The sequence below is a fragment of the Myzus persicae genome, unplaced genomic scaffold (genome assembly GCF_001856785.1).
Source record: "Myzus persicae strain clone G006 unplaced genomic scaffold, MPER_G0061.0, whole genome shotgun sequence".
Lineage (NCBI taxonomy): Eukaryota > Metazoa > Arthropoda > Insecta > Hemiptera > Aphididae > Myzus > Myzus persicae.
The window spans coordinates 10,804-33,149 of NW_019100574.1; the positions used below are offsets into that span (position 1 = coordinate 10,804).

The window sequence follows — 22,346 nt, forward strand, 5'->3', positions numbered from 1 at the left end:
TGTGTGTGTGTGTGTGTGTGTGTGTGTGTGTGTGTGTGTGTGTGTGTGTGTGTGTGTGTGTGTGTGTGTGTGTGTATGTGTGTGTGTGTAGTGCGTATATAATATGTGTTGTATATAGGATTCGCGTTATGTGGCCATTATTATTATTATACGTGTCTCGTTTTCATCGTATTTATACCCGGTCCCCAGGCATAACAAATTTAACTCACCTGACAAAAATGTCCGTGTTGACTTTTGGGATCCACCGACGGTCCGCCATCTCGGTGCTCGCGTGTGCGTGTGTATATAGTTTTAAAGACGGTTAGACAGGATACGTTTATTTAGTTAATCGAAGCAGATACTGTCGTTGAAATGGATGTTTGCAGTGAAATTTCTAGTTGGTCCTCCGTCCGATGTTTAAATCATTTTGAACCGGCAAAATAATGTTTAATGTATCTCATGTAATTTTTAATAGTTCACAACATGTTTAAATCATTGTTATTTTAGATTAATGAAATTACAACACCTCGCGCATAACAGATAACAGTAGGCACCTACAAAATATCACCGTGCATTAGTGTTAGTTTAGTTGTAAAATAAATAATATGATCCATGCGACTTATTAGTATAATACTTATAGGTGTTGGCATTAGATTCTTGAAACGTGTTGTCATTTAAGCGTAAAAAAATGTCTGCATAAAACATTACTATGTAGTTCAAAACTTTCAGTGCCTTTATTACAATATATATATGTGACTTATTGGCGCTCTAACTTATGTCTTGTATTATGATCATAAATCATTATTAAAGTGTTAAACCACAGTAAGTTGACCGGGACGAGAAAAAACGCAATTTTATACACACTATGTCGAGTTTGAACAAGATCGATAATGATGCGAATAAATCGATAGACCTGAATGTAGTATGTAGTACTATGTACCCATATTATGCAATTCAATAGGCAGTAAAATTGTAGGAAATATTGAAAAATGCGAACGAACGCGTATATTACGAAGATTGAATATTTTTCCACTTCATCGGAACACGCATAATACCATTAAAACCAATGCACACATTATCCATATCGGACGTTTTTTCCGACGTATTTGTCTCGTGCGTACACAGCAGCTGAAAAAAACGTGTTTTTTTTTTAAATTTCTAAGTGACTGCGTGCGGTTGTCCCGACACGTCCTTTTTACGCGCTAAATCGAATCGTCATGCTCCAGGGCGAATCGTGAAAGATAGCTAGTTAAGTTTTGAAGGACAACCGTCACATGCCAAAAACATTTGATTGTATTATCGACGAATAATTTTGGTCTAGTACAATCGTTTTATATTTCGTACGATTTATATTGTCCCATGTTTTATATACGCGTCCGTTTTTTTTTTTTCATTAAATATTTAACAGAGTTCCTATATGTTATATTATTGTAAAAAGCCACCCGGTTCTCCATAGTCTTTGTAGAAACAGGTATAACTTCATTATAGTATACATAAACAGACAATCGTTGGAAACATTAAGTTAACGATAGTACAAACAATAGTGTTAAAATTGCTTATTGTTGTAGATTTTAACGAAAAATATGTCTTAGCCGTCAATAAGCATCCAATATAGCGTTACTTTTGATATGACTATATGATTACCTTTTTTTATATTTAATGACAACTATATATTATTAATCCAATAGTTGAAGCTTTCATGAATCGGTTTATTAACTATATCAACTGCTGACATTTTTAGTACTTACGTAAAAAAAAAATTAACGACATTTCCGACAAGTTCCGTTATCTGTCACTCTTTATTTTATAGAGTAATATTCGCTTCCGATGCCGAGACGTCATGTCTTCCTGGCTCCTGCAAAGTGAAGGTGTCTATTGCACTTCCTCCGAAGATAGATGTATAAATTGTCAGAAATATATGGATTATTGTTTTTTTTTTCATGAAATATTATACAAAACCGTCGTGATATTATCACAGAAAATGTCTACTATTTAAATAGTTTCTAAAATAAACATAATGTAGTGTCCACCAAGCATAACAACTAATTAAAGAAATCGGCTACTCGTATTATTATAGGGTAAAAATTATGAATATATCCATAATTTTCCTAAGATCTGGCAAATAAGTGTGCACTGTACACGGACTGCTCTAGGTAAATGTCCGAATTTCGGTCTTATATTCATTGCAAACATCACTTCATCGATTCATCATTTAGCGAAATACCGCACATTTTGTGTGAGTAAAAACAGCACAATATTTTTAATCTACTGACTTGTAGATGTATAATGGACGTCAAAACTTTTATCTCGTTAACCAAACAGTTTGGAAGAATCACTAAATTTTATTTTGAATCGTGATAATACTCGTTACACCCTAAATTCATTACATTACATTTATGTTTGCATGCGAGAATTAATTTTTTTATTTAAATAAATGTATAAATAGTATATTTTACATTTCAAAATACATACATTTTTTAGTACCTATTTATGAAGTGGATTCAACGGTATAATTGTGTTATGTCGTGTATGCATAAATTAATATAGGATTGGATTATTGCTCGCGTGAAATCCGAAAAAATGTCGATTTTCAAAAAGTCAATATAGTATCGCCGACGTGTTGCAGACGACCATAACTATGCGTTTAACCGGTTACCCGGTGTGCTGCCGTGTACAGATCGTCATCTCGATCGCCGAGCGTATAATATAATATAATAACGACGATAATGTGTTGCAACGACCGTCCGAAAACCCTTATATGTACAGTCACGTATATTTTATTTCTCGGAAACTCCGTTTATTTATTTTCCGCCGGCCGCGGCGTTTCGTATATTATTATTATTATTATTATTATTATTATGTACATTGTGTGCGCCTATACGTATATTATATAATACTGGATGTATATATAGGTAATAATATAATAACATATATAGATGATTATTATGTATAGGTCGAAGAGCGCGGTGAAAAGAATGGTAGCGAGAGGGCGAAGGGAAAAAAAACCGAAATAAAGTACCCGGTAGCCCGTAAACCCGGTGACACCGGTCGCACCCGACGGCGGCCGACATATTGTACAATGTATATATATATTGTGCTGGCGTATGCACGGCCGGCCATTGTCCACCGGCGGCGGTTCACGCAACCCTATATTATTATTATTATTATTATTATCATCATCGTTATTATTACTATAGATAGATACGACTGCCACTCGTAATGTTGATATACGGGCATTCCGTCGTTTGTGCGTGTGTGTGCGCCGACGACGATGATGATTTTTCGGCATCGACGAACGCTGCGACGACGTCGACGGGTGGCCGAGAAAGGGATGAGACGCGAGCGTGATGAACATAATAATAAATATATATATATATATATATATATATATGTACGACACACACACGCGCACACCCATCCACCCACCCACCCGTGTATATATACGCATGTGGATGTATAAACCCGAACGCAACAATGTGAGTGTGTGTAATAATACCGATATGGCGATAATAACGACCGCCACTGCGGCAGTTACTGTACCCAATATGATATTATATTATCGTCTCGGGCCGTCCGGCGGCGGTCGAAAGATCCAAAAACAGCGTGAAGTCGCCGTCTCGGACGGGTTGCATATTATTATCATTGTACGACTGTGCTACCGTGTTACACGTGCGTCTGGACTGCCCCCCCCCCCATTCTGTCTCGAGGGGCCCGCGATCGCCGAGGACGGATAAATCCGAGAAAACCGCAGTCGGACGCCGCGTCTTCGGGGGCGAAAAGGCGATCACATATTATATATTATACCTAATAATAGCAGAGAGGAGGAAATCCAAAAAGCGTATCTACCGCCGTTAAAATACCGACTGTTCTGAAGCACCGATTCGCTTCGTCTCCTCTCAAACAATGTTATTACATTAATATTATAGAGCAACCGGAGCCCGACGAATTCGAGTAACGAGTAATAATAAATATTGGAAAATATGCGTGATATTACAATAAGCCCTGCATTTTGGCAGTGGGACGTATTGGATTACCACCCCTATTTAATAAATATAATATAATACCTTTATTATTTGTGAAAACTGGTATCGTTCCATGTGAAGCGCCTAATAGACAGACGAGTACGCTTTACGAATACTTGCAGTTAATGTAGGTAGGTACTTACTCGACAGTAGAAATTTAATTTCTTAAAATAAAAACCATAAACGAGTATGATCTTATCGTGTCGTTTTTCTAACGTGTAGTATTATAGCAATCTGCGCGGATAATCCCTAAGGTTTTATTTGTATGATTTTGTGATTTTCATTAAATATATTTGGTGGGTGGTATTGATGTATGGAAAAGTACGCGAATTTGAAAGACGACTTTTTTGGAGATGTGCGGTTTTAACGGCTGTCGTGTAATTATACATCTATACCACCTATATTATTTAATCGTGAAAATAATAGTGTAGTAAATAATAATAGAATGCAGTACACAGCTTATACAGTTAAAAACAGTTTAATCACACATTTTTATTAAATTATGACTTTCCTATTACGTTATTCGTGATGACTGTTAATAGGAACTAAGGAATTTCTAGTATACCAAGTATTATAATTTATAGTCGTATAGACTCAAAAGAGACGAGACGGTTTATGGTAGAATCTCTTATATACTAAGGCATAATAGACCTTATGTACTATATAACCTTATTATATACTTAGTATAAAGTCTAAGAGTAGAATATAAAATGGTGGACGACACGTCTTGTACGTGCATTTTACATTACACACTAACTTAAGAGGATGTCAGTGCAAATATTTAATTTCTTTTCTCTGACCAACGTGCAACATATAGATAAAACGCTTTCACCTAAAATCACTTTTTATGATTTTTGAGTAATCTATGATTAATGTAGTAATCTATCTTTGAGTAAATAACCTATTACAAAAATCATGGATGATAATATTTTCGAGGGTATGACTCATCGGTTTTATTTTTTATTATTATTTGACTTTGTATGTGACTATCGAAATAGAAAAAAAAATTGTAAATTTAAATGATGTTTAAATTGTTTGAGACGATATTTAAATAAATCGAAATATACTCAAAAATAATATTCTCTGTCGGTTTTGTCGATTTTACTCTAAGATTACTCAAAAACATAAAAAAAAGTTGATTCTGCGTAAATGCGTTTCGTCTGTATGCCAAATAAGAGAGAAAACAAACAGTGCGCTAAGCCGCTAACATCCTCTTAACAGTCTTAACCTGCAGTTTCTATTGACATATCTATTCAAATAATAATAATTAAATACAAAGTATCTATAGGTACAAATGTTGTACAAGAAAAAAAAACGTATTTCAGAAAAATCTCCTCAGGCAATATAATAATATTGTATTATACCGGATTGTTGCGATCATTGCGGAAAATCGGTGCGCCGACATTGAAATCCAGTAGCTGCTACTGAGTAGCACGCTTTATTATCACATTCGGACAGATTTGATTGCGAGAATGGTCTGAAGAAATACCTCAGCAGTGTACAATGATGATGACGACGACGGGGATAGAATGCGATATAGAACGTCATGTATAAGATCTGTGTTTCTGGAAACTGCTACATGTATATATGCGGAGAAATCGGACAGTGGCGGTGGTGTGTTTACGCCGTGGATTTCTGTGCAAAAAAAAAAAAAATAATAATAATAAATGAATAAGAAAATAAGTAAAACGCGTGTATTATTTAAGGTTCGTATTACGTATAAAGACGAATTGTTGGGAACACGACCCTTTTGCCGGCCGTTCGGGCCACCTTTTGTTCGCGGGGGAGAGAATATTGCCCCCGTCGACGCCGCCGGTCCGTGCCAGTATTTCGCACAAAGGGTACCCAAAAATCCAACACAATTATCTGAAAGATGCATCTTTAAGACGTTTTCGGTAGTGTTTTCTACTTTTTATTTATTTATTTCGAAGGGGAGTTTGTGTACGCTATGATGCGGACTTTTGGTCATTTCACCCGTTTCCAACTCTACACATTGTAATCCCTATACAAAAACCTGTGTTCAAAAAAAAAGATAAAAAAAATAACACTTTTCTCTAAACCGAATTCTAATGACTACGCTCCGCAAAAATACAAATCACTACCTATACAAATGTTATAATGCTGATGTTTGTGTACAGCATGACTACGTACACCTTCGTATAATTGTTACTTCACGCTATAGAAAATAAATTGTAAAATATTTCATTGATTATTAAATTTAAATATTAAGATCGTTATATACATGCATTGTCATTTTATTATGTACTATAGTTGTTAATAATTTACAAATTATAATAATAAGTAAATATACTAATTAGTAATTACTAATATGTTGTATATAGTTGAGTAGATTTTAAAAACACGTACATTTTTATTTCACATTTCTTGTGGCTTTATAGTTATCAGCTAATTAGTTATACGATTTTTTTTTTTGACAGATCAATGAATCAATATTATTTGCACAATATTTAATGCAGCTCAAACGTTTTGGAGTAAGAAGTTCTGGATAGCTTCCTGTTATCTATGTAAAATATTCCAAAAAATATATAGAAAGGTACGTATATATATTTATTATAGTACACTGTCTTATGTAAGTAAGTAATTTAAATGTACTTCTTCCTATGTAGTATATAATATGTTGCGTTATCATTAATAGTATAGTACCTACGCATAATTAAAATTTAGTTTGAATCACAATATAATTTATAATATACAATATACATATTATATAAATGCCATAAATACATTTACGTATAATATGATAAAACTAAATTAATAAGGTAACATCAATTTTAATAGCTTCAACTTAAATGAACTATTGTATGATAAGCTATTAATATAATAGTCACATTGATGAATTATTTTACTTGAAAACAATTTTTTGATTTCAAAAATATAGAACCGGAAATTAGCTATTAATCTGCTTTATTGCAGTACGATTACGTCATTAAGTAAGTAACTTGAAAAGGTATATTGCATTTTAATTCAATGATAAATAATTGGAAAATGAAGAACCGATTCTAGGCGCGTGGAGGACTAGAGACTAAGGAGATGATAGTCATCAGCCTTCTCATATAGGTTTAGGTACACAAATAATATTTAATTCGATGGATTCAACTGTTTTTTTTTTGCCAAAATACTTGCATTTATGTCAATACTGAGGTACTGTATAGAAAACATGGATAGGCTTCATTGCATATAATTTTAAAATTGTTTGAAATTAGTCTAAATGGTTTGAAAATTGCCTTGTGTAGCTGTGCAGATAGGTACCTATAGAGAATAACATAATAGGTAACAAAAGAAACGAAAAACATTTTCAAGTCGTTACGAATTACGATAAATATTTTCTTTCAAACGAAAAATTTCAAATATTACTATAACAGGAATTGAGAAAAAACATTATTTTTCATTAAAATAAATAGATAAGTTACTACTTGGTCGGTATTTTAATTCTTATAAAAAAATCGTAATTATAATATTTATTCAATATTTTTTAGTTCGTGTTTAGCTACTATGGTGAATCTTTTATTATATTTTCAAGTTTTCGATCGAGAAACAAATGTTTCTCCAATTGAAATAAAAGAAAAAAACTAATAATAATTTAGTTCAAATTACTATAAATACTACACAAAAAAGAACCTAAAATATTTCAAAAATGTATAAAATGTCTAAATAATACTAATGTAAATATTTGATGAAAATATCAACCTTTAGGATTTAAGATTATTAATTTCTGAAGTACTACAAGAAACTGCAATCGATTTTATTTTTAAAACTATTGCGTAAATATTCTTTTTTCCCCGCTGTATTTTATTAATTTTTCTGTTTTCATAGATATTAAAAAAAGTACTGGCATTTCCCTATTATTGAACATACTAACAATATATTATATCAGAAACCCCTATCCAAACTTTCCGCTCAAAAGCGGGATGACAACTTAAAAGAAAACCACCCATCATTGTATAACCAAAACATTCGTTTAGACTTTAAACTTTAGAGTCAGAAATTGTAAATCAAGATGTATTATGTATTACATATAGTTTGGTGCAACCTTGTTTAAAAATGTTTAGATAGTATGCAGTAAGTATAGTTCTTATTTCAAAAATATTAATGAAACAAAATTTATCAACAGCGACTTACACAGCGAAATACTGGTAGGTATCTATACAATGATGTTAAGTATGGAAGAAAATACATCCTATTTAATTACAAAATGTAGTTTTAGTAATTTCTTCAAATAGCTGTTATTGACATTGTTTAGTTTTAAATTTTAAATAAAAAATATGTGAATGCTAATCATACTTATTCAATTTTTAATTGGTACACTTTAAAATATAATAAATATAAGGGGGTATATTTTTCTTCTGGACAATACACCATTTTAGATGATTATAGGGGCAACACCATGTTTGGGAGACCCCAACAAGCTATTCATTGAATCACATATAACTTATAAGGGTTGTTGCTTTACAAATATAAAATATATCATACATCCTAAACATTTTAACCTTAATAATGGATAGCATATTTAAAAAAATAATAGTAGGTTGTAAAAATTATGTATGAAACTTTATAATATAGTAGTCCTAAATCCTAATAAGTATAAATCATACAATATTATTTATTTTAAAGGCAAATAACAGAATGACAATAATAACAATTTATACGAAAGAGCAAAAATAGAGAAGTTAACAAAATAAACTTTATTGAGTTAGTTAAGTAAAGTAGAACTTTAAGCAATAAATTAGGTAAGGTAAAAATTAACATTTATTAAAAAGTGAGTTAACACTTAAATTAACAATTTATCCAGCTCTATATGATTTAAACCAGTACACGGAGAATAATATTAATCTAACTCATTTAGAAAGAAGTTTATTAATATTTTTCGAATTATCACAAAATACACATGATATTATAGTGACAGATGTGATACATATTATTATATATATTTTGAATTACAAAAAAGTAAAACTAATTTTGTTTAAAACTGGTTCTGAGTAAAAATTCCGGGTTTTTCAAAATTGTTTTATAAAGTACTGAAAATCGCATAAAAGTACCAACTATATTCAATTTTCTACCATAAGCCACCCTCAAAAACAATGATCAAAACATTTTTCTACTAAACAGCTGACCCAAAAAAACAACATATCATTATAAAATCAATACATTCAGAATGTAATATAAATTAACATTTTTATTAATTATTAATGCTCCGCATTTGTAAAAAAAATAATAAAATATCTAAATGTCTAAAATTATTAAATATTATTACTTTTTAAATTAAAAATACAAAATTAAAAATATAATTTACTACATTTGGTATAATATAACTCATCATTTTAACCGTCCTTTTTCCTTTATAATATATTAAAAGTTATCTTACATTTCTTCAGTTATTATTAACTAAAGAAATAATAATGCCAAACATTTAATTCAAAAGTTTATTAATTTAATACTAATATTCTTTATTCGAGCTAAAAATATAAAATTAATACAAAACTAGAATATAATGCCAAAGTGTATAATACATGCAATTCATTTTTATTTTGTAAAAGATTGGGTATGAGCCAAACTTTGAATGGGTGTTTCAAGGATAACTTTTAATCGGTACTTGCTATTCATTTTATTTATGGATTCTGGAAATGTCAAGAAGTTTTACTATTGTTTGCCCATTTCAGTTAATCTTCAAAAAGCAATATCATTCAAAATACATTAATAAACACAATGCAGAGGATGTCTATTAGCTAAAAATTAAGTAGTTTAAGAAATGTTCAAGATTTTGAGACTCTCGGTTTCTATTAAACAGCTAAACGCCCAGTTCATTAATTTATAATGTGAATAACAAATTAAATTATAAAATGTAAGAATTATATTTATTTATTTATTTGATATGTACCTTTATATAAAAGTAATGTTCGTTGATAATACAAATTAAATCAGACAAAACAGTATTACAAGTCTTAATATTGTCCAAAATATTAATGTCTAAAATACGTATTTAAGTATAAGTATGATTATAAGTAAACAAATATAAGTCATACGTAATCAAGTTAAATGTCCAGTTTAGATTAAATATACAATTTAATTTGTATAAGTCAAAACGTGTAATTTTATAATTACTACTTTTATATTACCTATTTGAATCTAGTTCAATAAAAAAATAATGAATTAAAATTAATACAGTTTATCAAAAAAATAAATGGTTATTGGGACATAAAAAGCAATTAGATAAACTTATCAATTTGATAAATTGACTGATTCGCCATTTATATAGTCAATAAAAGTTTTGTGCAACCGGTCATTAGTTGCAAACAACATATTATGATGTAATTTAAACCTATATACAACAAAAAATAATGTTTTCGTTTGAATCTTACAGAATTCAATTTTATTAATAATTTATAATGTTTTCATTTTATTCTGCAACAGTATAATATCGAAGTATTGAATATTTTCAAGGAAAGGAAAAGGAATAATATAATATGTCTATATTTATATTTGTTTGTAATATATAGGGTGATTTCAAGTTTTGATTTTTGGAATTTTTAAATATAGGTTCCTACTCAAACACAATATTTTAAAATTCTTGATTTTTTTTTGTACTTCGGTTAAGGATTGTTCTGTGTTGATTCAGACTTCTATTGTTTGAACTAGAACCCCATCCTTTTTTTTCTGTAATTATTTAATGGGTAATTTTATTAAAATGTTAATGTAATAGTACCAACTTAGTTCAAAATCAAACTAGTATAGTGTATCAGCTATTAAAAGGCAATAGGTTAGCAAATAGTTCTAAAAATTGTGTTACAAAATTATAAAGTAGATATAATACTGGATCTATAGTATTTATAATACTTACGGTCACTTGGACCATTTTTAAGAATTATTAATGTTGATAGAATAATATTAAATATTAATCACTAAAATTTTCAAATAACAATAATTCCACATCTTCCGAGCCCATCATCATGGGACCTATTATTATTATTTGAACTTACTGTCTTTAGTATACATCATTTAGTACACAAAGTCAAATAACTCAAAATCTACTTGTTCACTTGTTGATAATACACCAACATTTTTTCCGTCAAATAATTTAAAGTATAGAAAAGGAGAATTCTCATTTGAAAAACAGAAGTTTGTATCTTCCCAGAACACTCCTTATAAGTAGTATACAAAAAACTCAACAATTTTAAAATATGGTCTACACTCTTTAAGTATATTTAAAGTTTCCAAGAATCAGATTTTAAATAAATGCATTTTTGAAGAAAAAAGTCACGCACGCTTGGGTGAATCACCCACTATATATAAAAAAGAGCTATTGAAGTATGAATACATTAAATTGGATTTCGTCGTTCCAAATAAAGAATTTGTCGTTTGTTGATTTTAATTTTTATTATAGAAAGTATTTAAACATTTCATTTTTATTAAAAACTTGAAGGATTTCATTTTAAAAATAAATAATAAGAAAATTGAAATCAAAATTAATAAACTGTCGCAATACGGCAGCTAACGACCATTGACAACTAATAATAATGTTGTATAGCCGTGATTGAATTTGGATAAAATATATATGTAGGTAGGTTATTACCTGATGGAAATTGTAAAAAAAAAAAATCTCTGACACGTTGCACAACTGGAGTCTTACTGGACTGACTGGTACGCCATAATAAATCATCGTTATTTTATAATAATGTGATTGTCGTTGGACATTGTAAATATTATACACTGCTGTTATTATTCGACCCGATCGCGGAATTACAGCCGTGCAGGAATCTATAAACACACACACATATGTAGGTAGGTACCAACATTTTGTACCGGCTAAATGCAAATATAATAATATGTCGGTGTTCAGAGTGCTGTGTATAATACGCACGCACACATAGAACCAGCACACAACAATAACGGTTAACCCGACACAAGACTTATTGTAACGAGAATGAAAGGACACGGAGGTATAATAATACATAATATGTGTACACGTCATATCATGGAAACAAAATCGTGTACGACCACCGATCAAATCAAATAGTATACAAACGAAACGTTGACCGTCCGGACGTCTCGGGCTCTGCAACCCCCTCGGCGGCGCATTATAGGTACCCTGCACCATGCACTGTGCCCCGTAGTCCGCGGGTTGGCGCCGACCGTTCATTGTCAGAGCATTTTGATCCAGATCGATCGTTCCTTTCCGCTACACAGAATTTCCGTTTTTCTTCATTCTTCCTACATACAATAATATTATATGATGTCGCGGGGCCCCGACCAAAAGAAATACCGCGCAGCCGCCGCCCGCCGTATCATACGTATAATTGGAACTTAATGGATTACAAACATCGATTCCGATTTTCCTGTTGTCCGCATTGTGTCCGTTTAACTCTGTGTCCGTTTGTATCGTCCATTGTTGTGCGGCACCGATTGCTCGACGGCTATCCTTCGCCTCCGCCGCACACACGCGAGTTCACTCCTTCTCGCCCCCCCCCCTTCACCTCCTCCGCTTCTACTCGTTCTTCTTCTTCTTCTTCTTCTTCTTATACCTACACGCGGAGGTCCTTTATGCATACACATATGCATTATACATACATACGGTAATACGTTTTCCTTCTTTTTCTTTTTTTTTTTTTTTTGGAAACGGGTGCTCTTTTATGTTGTAAGAGACTGCTGCAGGACCGCTGCCAACCCCGAGCGCACACGTTTAAAAGACGGTCTTCGGAGAGGAGATGACCTCTGTGACACAACGTTTAGCCCTTTTGTCGGGTAAATAATATGCGCAACCCCGCCGAAACATCTGCATCCGTTCGTTGTCCCCGCCGCCGCCGCCGACCTGCAGCAGCAACAATCGACTGCACGCGGGCCCGGTATTTTTTTTTTTTATTTATTACTATTATTTTATTCGTATACGTTTGTGCGTGCGCTCATATCGGACAATATATTATATACATTTTATACATGACATTACGGCATAAATCAACGGTGTGTCCGAGACTACGCACGCGAAACCCGATCCGGCGATTTTACTCGCCGCTGACGACCTATTGAAGTCTTCGTCGAATAGGCGTAACAGACGTATACTCGAAGACAACGGAGACGTCTCCCTCCCTTATTCGTTGGTCGTAAAAACCCATATAAAATAATGTGTGCACACTACTCTGAACGTTCAAAAGTATTTACGGGATGGCCCCGCAAAGAGGTGAAATTTATTCGTTCGGGAAAAAAAAACATTACTTGGAATTCAGCGTTACAATACATAATATCACACGTTTTCGATTTGCGAATATCTATTTATATTCGAATACTGAAAAACATTCCTTTTCAAAACTTCATAGATGTAACCCGATATGATATTAATGCTTTTATCAAAATCTTGTATTTCTATAATTACAAATATGCGGGCATGCCTACATGTACCAAATAAACATCCTAAATTATTGTTGACAGAAATAGGAATGAAAAATGGATATTAAACTTTTCATTTTGTGAAAATCATAATACTTTTACTTAAACATGAATAAGTGTCATAAAAATAATGATACACAAAATGCATGGCTAAATACGACCAATCCTTAAGAAATACCAAAAAATAAAATAAAAGCATAGGTATTGTATTATAATTAGGTAGATACATTACCTCAAAGTATACATATCGTTTCAATTCATCAGAAATTGACACATGATAAGATAAGAAAGAAGAAATTTGAAAAAAATACGTCAAATGTATTGAAGGCTTGTAAGCACGTAAATCTGCAAGAGTAAGATATGTTATATTATAATAATACATTGCATGATCATTTAGATTATCCATAAAATCGAACGTTCGTAAAGAAAATACTTCAGCAATAAGCAGTTTAAGTTGTTGACTTCTTATCATGAGACAAGAAATGTAGAGTAATTCTATTTTATTAAAAGGATGACCCCGCACTTATCTTTAGCCATTCGGTCCTTCAAGAATATACTAACATCTTACATTATGTTAAAATAATAGTAACACAGTACACCTTATAATATATAAAATATACCCACCACAAATTTGTAATAAATAATAATATTAGTCATTATGTTATAAAATTGTTCTGTTAAACTAATAATTATTACAACTTATAAATTACGATTAGTTTTTATATTTAATCATGGTAATAACTGGATCACAATAATTATTAACCCTGTATAAGATAAACAACCAGTTCGCGTACGCTCCAAACACTCACTAGATGATTACAAATTTATGAATACCTACGTTATTATAATATTACATAAATGCACACTAAAATGTTTATTGTTTATACATTATGATTAAGTCTAATTATGTAATAAATGTTTATTTATGGATAAATATTTAAATTGTATAAGGGCTAATCGCTAATGAATGGCATATACACATTTAAACAGTAAAATTAAATACAGAATTATATAATACGCAGAATAATGTATCATACAGTATAATTAACGAATAAAATCGATAATATAATTCATTATAAAAAGACTCAATCGAGTTAAAATTAAATAAATCGATTTGAGCATCATTAATTTATCTCATGGTTCCATTGCAGGTGCGACAGGGCGCCAGAGCATAATTAGTATTTTGTGTTGAAATAAAAACGTTTCGGTAGACCTAATTCGACAACAAGGAACGTAAAAATTAAAACTATTTAATGCTTCTAGACAGGTAATAAAATGTTATACATTGACCAATTTCTACAACAAAGTAAGAACACTAATATTTCTCTTGGGCGGCTAGAATGTACCTATCCGAGAAGGACACTTCGACACGCGTCTTAAAATTATTATTTCAAATCATGTACCTAAAATCCAAATACTGTAAATTGTAATGCACTATATTACAGAATCCACACTATCGGATCGTAAGCACAATCTCAATTGCCGAGTTTACACAACAACCCAAAATAATATAATACGGTGCAACGGTAAAGAGTTTTTCTTTCGTCTCAACAATGGTTAACAAGGCGTCATATGTTTGTACGAGGTTATGTTGTGCTATGTGACACGGTGGCATGATTAAAAAAAACACGAGCCATCTGCCGCAGCAGCAACAACGGTGTTTTTTTTTTTTTGGCGCGTGCTTCTCTTACTTGCCGTTTTTTACCAGCAGGATAATGGGTGTTGCAGGCGAGATTGCATTTCGACGCCGCTGCCGATTGTTTCCAAAAAAAAAAAAAAAACGTAAAAGAAACACACCTGTCCCACGCGGCTTTGTGCAAATTATTTGGGTCAGGAATAGGCGCCTAGCTGTACGTGTAAGGTATGCGCAGCAGCAATAATTCGATATTTTATATATCTTTGGTTTTTATTTAATATCTTTTTGTGTGATATTAAACGAAACCTCATGTATAGGCATGGTGTAATTTTTAATTGGTGTCAAGGACCACCTGTTCGGCACCCCGCCAAGACTCGCGGAAAATTAGGCCTTTTCCCCTTGATGTACCGCACACTTCAAACGGTACCTATATATACCTATATAAATTGAAAAACCTAACGGCTGCCGTAATAATTACAGGTTTTCGGGTCCAGGGCCGTCAGATGGTTACGAACGATATACTTCCGGAGGTTCGATTCGCAAACCGTGCTCATCTGGTTTGGAGACCTAAGCTACCTATATGTATGTATGTATATAAATATATATATATATATATGTATAATTCGAATGATTAATGTTTAAACAATGCATTACCTGGAAAAGATAATTATCATTGAAAGTATAATAATTTATAGTTCATTATCTATTAATTCATCCGACATAGACGGTTATACCTATGTGGTTAAGAGATAATAAAACGGTAGATTGGCGAGGTAAAATAAATTATAAATATAAGTATAGGCAGTATAGCTGATAATCGATTATATTCCTATATATGATACGTTAAATATTAACGAATATTGTTCGGCTAAAATTCTTTAAGCCCTCCAATACTACTAAGTTGAAAATCGAAATTGTCCCCGTGGCCTTTACATAGTATAGCACCGCTCCGATAAATAAATAAAATTAAAATTTCTCACTAACTCAAAAAAGTAAATTAATTATGTACATTGTACGAAATATTGTATACTCAAACTAATATATTTTTATTCATTTATACGGGATAAACCATAAACAAATATGTTTTATTTATACTTTGATGACTTTAAAGTTTCATTCCATAGGTTTTTCTGTAGAGTGCATCGACTCAGCCTTATTATAGCACCCTTCAAAAATTGCACTTGACATTATCCAGATATTGTTGAAGTGAATGTTGTTAATTATTATTATAATTAATATTCGCTAATAATAGACTGCCTACATTTCATACCCATACCTACATAATATCTTGTTTACTTGTTTATTCTGAAGTACCTATTTCGTTTTTCTTTAATTCTTATAATATTCAAGCAGCCCTTCTTTGATATCTTGAGATAACCAATAAACATCCACAGCAATTATTTTTCTTTAAAATTCTATAGTGATGATGCTTTTATGCTAATATAACATAACTGTTATAATATAAGTGTTTCAAATTTCTGAAATTTTTCATTTCAGTAGATAATGGCTTTTTTTGTAATTTTAGTTATATAATTAAAAAATAATTATATTATTATCAGCTATTGTTTAGTATTGTTTTATATTTTCTTTGGTGATATGAAAGTGTAGTAATTTTATATAATATTATGTATATACTGCCAGAAAACGTATAAATTGTTGTACAACTAAAATTGCTGTTCAAACGTATATGTTATGGGAAATTAAAAAATATCAGTTTCGTTAACCGCAATCAGTGGATGTAATAATATATTGTATAACTATAGTTAGTATAATATCGTAATAGTCAATTAAATAATCGGTTAAGGAGAAATGGTGAATGGTGATTAGTGATTACATTTGAATATTAAATATATTGAGTTCAAACTTCAAACACAAAAATAAAGTTATTTATAGTATATTTTATCGAAATCTTAAGATTCGATTGTGTTAAAATTAAAACATATCAAAAAATATAAACAATTAAAGTTTTCATACTATCCGGGTATTTATTACCTTGTGTTTTATGATAATAATTCAGCTAATTTAAATTAATACGATAACAACTTCGTGTGTATTTAATAAGGAACTCATATTATTAATAAGGTATTGGAATTACAATTTAAAATGTATATAATTAATAACAGTCAATAATTTAAAGTTCTGAGCAAATCATTGAAAGAGTAAAGATACTTTTTACAGTTGAAAACATACTTCAACTCAATTTTTGGGGAAGGATTCTGGTAGAAAATTGGATCTAGTTTAAGCTAGAGCTAAGTATATATTTTTCAATACTTAACAAGATAATTAGGGAAAAAATGGGAATATTTTACTTGAACACAGTTTTTGACAAAATTTATTTGGTTTTTATTTTGTTCTAATTTAAAAAAAAAATACCTGAAGAGACTTGATATGTTCATCAAATATTTATACTAAAATTGTATAGACGTTATACATTTTTAAAAATATGTTAGCCTTTTTCGAGCAATTTATAAGAATTTGAAATGTTCGAACTATTAGTTTCTATTCAACTTACCGAGCAGTGAAATGTTTGTTGTAAGTAAAAACCATTACAAATGTATTACAAGGCTTAAGATTTCTCATAAGTTTACCTTACAAGAATCTCAAAACAAAATATTTAGCGAACATTAATTTCTGATGAGTGTATGAATTTCAAATTTTGTCTCCTCTAACAAAGCACACTCGACATCCACTATAATATACAACTATTATAGGTATACAGTCGAGGAACTTGTCCGTTTAGGTCAACTATTTATGATGCATGATAATTTTATATTAATATTATTATATAAAATAAACTATTACAGGCAAGTCCTAAAATCATAGAAATCATACATTATTGTACTTGCCAACCTAATTTTTTTTAACTGCTTGAACAAATATTGGTTGACCATTGGAAAACTAAGCTCGTCGTGTGGTCGGTATCGAAGTACTCAGCAGTACGTGAGTGCTTGCATAGGACCGAAATTCAGGACTCGTAATTGCCGTAGGTCATCCAACTGATTGTGCGTATATACTTTAAAAATATACCCCAAAAAGACAATGAAAATGGAATTCTACGTTGAAGAGGGTCTATGTAATGTGTACAGACTTCAGACACACCTACTACAAAAACCCTTTCGCACCTGCACGTGTAGGTACGTGCAGTAGTAAAGGGTAATTTGTGACTGTAACCTTTTCTTTATTGAATCAAGTTTATGGACGACGATAAACTACAAATTATCAGATAAAAAAAATACAAAAAATGATAAGCGCTTTTCTTAAAGCCATATTTTATAATATTACTATCATAAATGCGTATTTAAGAAACTACAAATTTTTAAATTGAAAATAAATAAATAATAAATAATAGATACACTTGCAATAGTTGCCACCACACAAATTGTACTACTTTATATTGGTAATTATCCAGTATGTTTAAAGTAGGCTTAATATAATAGGTACCTATATCAACAGTATTGGTGTGATATTTATAACCATTATAACTACCTATTAACAAGTATGAAACAGATTTTAATTTAATGCTAAGATATTTAAACACATATTTTTTTATTACTTGATAGTTAATATACATTGCATCTATTTATAATATTGAAATATTTAAATTAGAATTTCATAAAATACCATCGTATTTTATATTTGTATGTAGGTATACGAATACAAATTATAATTACAAGTTACATCTAATACAATAGATCAAATGTGAAATAAAATTATATCTGATTATAATATTATAATAAAATAGAAAAACAAACTTTTTTTATTTTTAACTCTTCTTGTGAAAAATAATTGGAAACCACTTACGATTTGAAATTTGAAAATTTAAAATTACGATTATTTAGGATCAGATTAGTTTGTTTTATAACGATTTAATGACTTTCACTCTGAGAACAAGTTCACCGAAGTAATGGTTGCATATTGCATGTACCTACGTCAATTCTGTCGGATTTAATTCAATCTCTAAATTGTTTGAAAGTATATCCCTTATCACACTATTTTTAATAGTGTTTAACGTTTTGTAATTTGTAATTCATTATTATTCCAATATATTTAAGAATATAATATGTTTCAAATGCTTTATGCGTTATCGATTATTTAAGACCATACACAACATAACTATAAAATTAATAACCATTCAACAGTACACTTTGTTTGATGACATTGTTTACGCATTGGATTTTTTGGACGGTCACGGAGAAGGGGGAACCCTGTAAATTGTATTTTTTACTTTTATTACTACTTTTAAATGCCTAAATAACACTGTTGAGTAAATATCATTAAATAGATTAACGTTAGACACTTAGACCATAAAATAGTTGGATTCAACGAATTTACTTGCCAAATTCCTCCTCTAGAAATCCTTTTGTATGGGAAGTAGCCATGTTTAACGAGTTTCTACAGTATACAAGCACAATCAAGATAGGGTGAAGAGCTTTGTTGTTAACATAAAATATGATAATAATGTTCTCTGAGATTATTTGTTTTATGCCATTTATTATTATAACTAAAGAGTGTCTATGTAATGTTTTTGAGGTACTGTTCAATTTTCTGTGTAAACACACAAATGGAATTCAACTCCATTATTACCCGACCGAAGTTCAGTTACTAATTTACTTTCATAAGGTCAATAGTTAATACCGTAATTTAAAATATTGCTTACCGAAAAATAACTAAGGCTATATTCACCGGTCAAGAATATTTACATTCAGATTTTCATAATGCCCAAAACTATCAAGATCATGAAAATTAAATTGTTTATCACTTTATCAGTAATGTCCAGTGTGACCTACTATTTTACTGTAGAATAAAAAGAATACAATAAAATTATTTTCATCAATAGTCTATTGTACGAAACAAACTAACGTTCATCTCGTCATTTAAATTGAAAGTATTAATACTAAAAATCACTTTTATAGTTTAAAATAATAAATCAGTATTTTGTCTTATAGTTCGCCAACTTATGTAATTACTCGTATAATTCAATAGTCACTTGGGATAAATTTTTCATTTTTTTGGTATAAAATACAAGTTATGAAACAAAATCTGCATTTTTGTTTACCAATATATAGAAACAAAAGTTCAAAACATTTTAATCATACTTCAATATTAAGAATTTATAATTAACGGTCGAAAGTTAAATGATTGTAAGGACAATTAATATAACTTTATAGAATTACAAATAAGTACCTACTGTAACAAAGTACCTGATATATCCATTTTATATTTTACCATTAATCATAGATGTCATTATATTTTATTAGATACATAAAAACCCTATATGAAGTTTAACACTGAGTAAATGATTATACAATCTTATATTATAGGCATCTAGATCTAGTACATAACCCATAATAATAATATTAGTATAGTTATATACTATACAGTATAATTATGCATATTATCTGAGAACAATACATTTAAAAATAAACTCATTTTATAAACCATAACATACCATTAATTATAATTTACAAGATATAAAAATAAACACTACAGTTAAAACTTATTATTTACTTATCAAATATTTGTTACTTATATAATACTGCATCTAATCAGTAGTCGGTAATCATATTATTCTGGTATATCACCTATATAGATGGACTAGTTGCCAGATGGCTTCGTAAAATTGTAAATGGATAGGTCCTACGGCAGTACTGTAATGTTTGACCCACGTCTAACAACTAAACATCCGACCGAACTGTAATGTTATGATTTATATTCACTGAAATATCGAAAGTCTAAATCCGACGATGACAAAAATGACATGATATAATATCACTTTTTATAATACAACCTATATACGACGACCTGCAGATCTTATTTATCGAATATCGTGCATATTGTTTCACGGGCGTGTTTTGAACGTTTTTTGTCCAAATAAGCGCTGCATTGTCTCGGTCGAATACAAAACCTTTACCGTTTGTCGGCTCGAATAAGACTTTCTTCTCGGGTGACAAGCCGCAAAGACACCTTATATAGCGGTGCCAAATATTTACACTCGGGCGTAATCCTCCGGGCAGGGGTGCACCATTGTACCTATATACGAAACGAAGGATTTACCCTTTTCGCGCGATGAACGCGAAAATAAATAATAATAATAATAATCGGCGGCAGTGGTGGTGGTGGTGGTGGCGGGTTATTGGTGTGATATAAGAGAGAAAGAATATTATGAAAAAAAAGGGTTCCGCCATTATATTTCTAGTCTACCGCCGTCGCTACGGGTTAAATCGACCGGAATAATTTTGCAAAGTCTGCGTGCGCGAAATCCTTCACCCCCAGGGCTCGTTTTTCAATAGAGAGCTTAGGTGTCATAATCTTTCACGCATGCCTTGACCGCTAATCGACACTGTTCGAAATAATATACACGTGTTGGTGTGTGTAAAAATATCGGTGGAAAAATGAAACGTTACAAATCGCGGCGACTGCTGCATATATAGTGTTCAAGTCTAATAAAAACGTTTCTATATTTTTATTCCGTCCGATACGCGGTTATACTGACGAGACAGCAAAGTCGGCCTTCCTGCAGATATATGCGCAGCATTAGGCTTGGGGGGGGGGGGGGGAGAGAGAAAAGTACACCTTTACAGGTAATACTAGGCAGGTATATCGGCTCGCATAGTACGTGATTTTCGTCTGCAAACTTCTTTTCGGGTATTTTCATTCATACTGTATACCAATAAAGTTATTAACATAATATGTAGGTATATGTATTATTGTCTCCAACAGTGTTGCGTTTGTATGCGTTTACTATGTATATATTATTATTAATGTCTCATATTTTTGTTAAAAAATATTAATGTCTTAATATTCTAATGCCAATAACCTTTGATGTTGCGGCTAAATAATAAAAAAAATAGTGTTGCGTTTGACATTTGGCACACATTTTTCCCTTCTCGCACCTACCATACACCTACATGATGATATCTTACGTTCTTACCAGACGGTGTACTTTATTCATTCCGGGTTTCATTTTCCGAGGATGCTCTATGACCATCGATCTGAATTCAAACTTACAGTGGTTGTTCGAGTTCGGATATAATAATTTGTATTATAGTCTTCAAACCCATGATAATGATTCCTTTGATTTTCTTCCGCTGTTCTCAGTACACATTTCAAATTGAATGATATTCCTAAGATGTAAATTATTTTTTAAAAACTGGAACGGAATATATTATGTTATATTTTTATGTTAAAATTGTATGTCGAACAAAAATAAAATATTATGTCAACATGGCCTTATTCTCAGGACCGTAATGATATGTTAAATTCTCTTTTAATACTTTATAAAAATAAAAAATTACAAATATAGGTACACCATT

The 22,346-nt window shown here is 30.9% G+C and overlaps 1 long non-coding RNA gene across 1 annotated transcript; it reads left to right on the forward strand.

The window, feature by feature from the left end:
* The first annotated feature begins 6,444 nt into the window (after positions 1–6,444).
* On the forward strand, positions 6,445–15,615 carry LOC111033954. The gene is made up of 2 exons (XR_002604480.1): positions 6,445–6,555; positions 15,514–15,615. It is a non-coding gene; the product is annotated as an uncharacterized LOC111033954 (long non-coding RNA).
* Positions 15,616–22,346: the final 6,731 nt, after the last annotated feature.